The 4,114-nt window shown below is 39.7% G+C and overlaps 1 long non-coding RNA gene across 1 annotated transcript; it reads left to right on the top strand.

Moving 5' to 3' along the window:
* The first annotated feature begins 1,150 nt into the window (after window positions 1-1,150).
* On the top strand, window positions 1,151-3,422 carry LOC118484834. Its single transcript, XR_004874636.1, has 3 exons — window positions 1,151-1,243; window positions 2,327-2,414; window positions 3,365-3,422. It is a non-coding gene; the product is annotated as an uncharacterized LOC118484834 (long non-coding RNA).
* Window positions 3,423-4,114: the final 692 nt, after the last annotated feature.

Raw genomic sequence — 4,114 nt, 5'->3', positions numbered from 1 at the left:
CGATGTAATTTTGAGGCGTTTCGACTCTAAGATTTTATTTTGTGACATATTACGAGGATCAGCTTCGAAAAATGGGTTTCGGGAACGAATTGGGCTGCTCAAAACACGCTAATGGGCCCTGGGCCCAACCCACCATTTAAAAACCTAGTACAAAAACTCTACTTCAAAACCCTAAGATCATTCCTTATCTTTTCAGTAGCACACAACTACAGTGCCCTCTTTCCTCTCTCACTAAATCCGGTCACCGGATTTCTTACCGGTGACGTCACCCCGGTCGCGTTCCGGCCACACACGCACTCACCCACCTCCCTTCTTCTCCGATGAGACACCCACGTTCGTTCTCTGACTCTCTCTCCTCGTTTTACCGACACCGCCGCTATGGCGGTGGTGAGGGTGCTGGTAATGACGATGATGAGCTGATGTTGTTGATGAGGATGGCGGCGACACGTCGACGATGGCCAGAGAAGACAGCGGCGACAACAGTCAGCACGGGTCAGGCCCTGCTCCGATGAAGACAAGCTGAGAGTGATGACCGGTGACACAATTTTTGACGACCGCTGTTGATGATCTTTTTCCGTAAACAACCAAACTCCGGTAAGCTCCTAAGACCCATCTCCTTCATCTCCTTCTTTGAATCAGTTCAAGTCTCGGTCACACTCGATGTTTCAGGTAGTGTTGAAGAGGATGATTTACCGATGACAATGGGTTAATGATGATGTGCTGGGGTGGCCGACGGCGGCACCGTCGGAGCCACATCAGTGGCGGCGACAGTGAATAGGTAAACACGTTCAAGTTTTCTTTTGGTTCGAAGTTTTTTTTTCTCTCTGGTTGTTTCGGGCTCGGATCAGACGCCGGCACGATGGGTTCACACACAGACAGATTTGTTTTCTTTGTTCAGGTCCTACTTAGACTCGGTTCTGGTTCAAGTCGTGGACTCGGTTCAAAGTGGTTTGAGTTTTATTTCAGATTCAACTCTAATTTAGTTCAGGTGCACGTCAGTTGTGGTTCAGGTTCGTGAAACGGTTCGACTCGGTGCAACACGACTCGACTCGGCAACTCACTAGTCGACTCGGTCAAACCCGAGTCAACTCGGGTCAGCAGCAGTCAACACAACAAAAACTGGTCAACCCGGTTCACATTTTTGATTCGGTGTTCGAATCCATTGCGGTCAACAAAAGTCGGCGGTCAAACTTTGGTCAACGACAGTCAACTGTCGGGTCAAAGGCGGTCAACTCAGGACCCGGTAAAGTTTTAACAATGCGTTAAACTTTATATATAGATTCGTAGATTTTTAGCTTACGCGACCGAGCTCGAACCATCCTTTATTTAGTTATTATATACGTTTAAATTTTTTTGGCGTATTTTGGCGAAAATTATATACATATATTGTTTGATTGAATTATTGTTGCGTTTTGATTTTAAATATCGACACATTGGATGTCGAGGTTATCCTAAAAACAGAGGAAACTCTGTCCGTTTTTCGTTAAAAACCCGGATTACAAAACATATTTAAATCTTAAAGACGACACTTATCGAGATACAAGTTTTTTTTTTAGAATAAATATAGAAGTATATTTATTTGGCGATGTCTTACGAGTGATAAAACGAAACAATAACATTTTGACACACACACGAAATACTAATCAACGAAACTCGAAAAGTTATATGTATTTTCAAAACGCATTGAAACTCGAATGCTTTCACGACATAAGTATCATTAGTTATATTTATTTCAAACAACGTACTTCGTATACTCTTATAAAAATAAATAAAATGTTTTGTATTTATTTTAAACGATGAAATTCGTAAGTTATATTTCAAACTTTTAATATTCGGAAAATCATATAAAATAAATATAGTTATTTATATTTATTTTAATCGTCTAGAATATGAATATTTTTATAAAATGAGTATAGTCGATTATATTCATTTCAAACGTCGAGTTTCGAATATATATGTGTATATATATATCTATCCATTTCCATCCTATGAAAACTACAACGGTATATTACCGTAGCATGTACGACACAACAAGACACTCCCTTATCCGTATACGTATTTCTAATTCACGACGACCAACACGACATCGCAAGTATATATTTATATTTGAATATATATAAATATATATCTTAATCACTTGTAAACTAAGTCGATATCGAGACTTAGTTCTATCCCAATTATAAACGGGATCAAATAACCATCGATTGGTTATTCTAAGTCAAGTCAACACTACCTTAAAGTCGTTTAGTTAACGACTCGGTAGAGCTTGGACACGTAGTTTAGCTACGTCAATTCAGTTAGAAACTTATAATTATTCCTTGATTAGGAATGCTTTAGTTGCACGCTAGCGAGTTCACATTCGTGGGATGACACTACGGAATCACGCTAGGCTAGCATTGCACAGGAAGGTCAAGGTGAGTTCATAACCCCCACTTTTTACTGTTTTACATTTTTATAAAATGTTTTCGGGGGTGGAAAGACATGCAAGTTTTGCAAAATCACACATGGTTTCAATAAATGAATATCGCATATTTATAAACCATTTTGCGACAGGATTTCAACAAACTCAAATGGTTTACGAAAAGATTATGCTAAACATACCGGTTTTATAAAAACATAAGTGTTTTTCGAAACATGCATGAGTTTTAATAACACGAATGACGTGGGCAAAGGCCCAAGGACATGGGCAGAGGCCCAAGGACATGAATAACTCTCACATTATACGTTAACTAGGGTATGGTTAAGCTAGGGAATGAACTGTTAGATCAAGTGAGCGAATAGTAATCTCTCTTAAGTGCCATTAATCTTGTATAAGACCGAGGGCAAAAGTGGTAGATCTATCGGGTGTAGCGAGCCCCACTCTTGGGTCCTTGTGTGGCCCATGTAGTGCTTTTGTTGTTCTAACCGGGTGAACCGGGGGAAATCCGCTAGGGGTGAGTGCTTCCTATGTCGCCACACATATTAATGTCCTTGCAAAACATTAATGATCTGTTCATAGACGCTTACATACCAGTTTTAATACTCAGATTTTCAAATGTTTTTAAGATTCATTTGAAGTAAACTCACAAATACATGGATTTACAAACTTTGGTAACGTTTTTCAAACTATACCTAAGTAAGAGGACGCGCTGATCCTGCTTACAAAGGTTCGTTTGGGCTTGGCCCATTCTCTCTCGTGCAATGCACAAAGACTCTCGTGGGCTAGACTCACAGTTTTCATATATCATGCCAAGAGAATGATTTTACTATATTTTCTCAGCAACTTTAAAACCGGTTATCAAAAAGATTTATTTTAAATCTTTTCAAAACAAACTATGAACTCGCTCAACTTTATGTTGACTTTTTTTTGCATGTTCTTTCTCAGGTTGCATTTTCAAAACTATGGAACGGTTGGAATAGGAGAATCCATGGGAATTCGAGTACTTACTGGCGTTCACTTTCTAGAAGTCTTAGCATTATTAGCTTCCGCTGTGCAATGAAGATACCGGTCCAGTCACGCCAGCTCTGATATTTCGGGGTGTGACAGATTGGTATCAGAGCTATAGGTTTCAGCGAATTAGGTTCTTGTAGAGATACCTAGGCTTTAACCTTACTTTCCTCTGGGAACTTAGATTATTAAGACTTGGACACATACAGAACGCCTAGGACTGAATATGGGTTTCCAACCGTTGCCGAAAACATTGAGTCAACAATTTTGGTTTTAAACATACACAAGTGTTGTGTTGGATACACGGTACACGAAACGATTACATATAGTAAGCAAAACTTTGAGAGTTTTGGATAACATGCATTTAGGACCCTTGGAAAACTGATGTTGAAACTCATTAAAGGTCCTCACTTAGAACCCGTGACTAACAACTCGGGCAAACACCATTATCTATATTTTCTATGCTATTTTAATTACCCGAGCAGGTAATCTAGGTGGAACGAAATGCTATTGCGCAACTATACGTGAAACATAAACTATACATCAGCGGATGTCAAAGTACATCACACACGATTTTCGAGGCAAGGCCTTGGGGAAAACACACTTGGGCACAACAACAATGATGTTAATTCTGTCAGCGAGAGAATTACTGATCGAAATGCAGCACTTTGCCACGTGATCATGCAA

The sequence above is a fragment of the Helianthus annuus genome, chromosome 12, assembly GCF_002127325.2.
Source record: "Helianthus annuus cultivar XRQ/B chromosome 12, HanXRQr2.0-SUNRISE, whole genome shotgun sequence".
Classification (NCBI taxonomy): Eukaryota; Viridiplantae; Streptophyta; class Magnoliopsida; order Asterales; family Asteraceae; genus Helianthus; species Helianthus annuus.
Note: the sequence above shows the minus strand (reverse complement) of the source record. Positions and strands in the feature narration are given on the sequence as shown.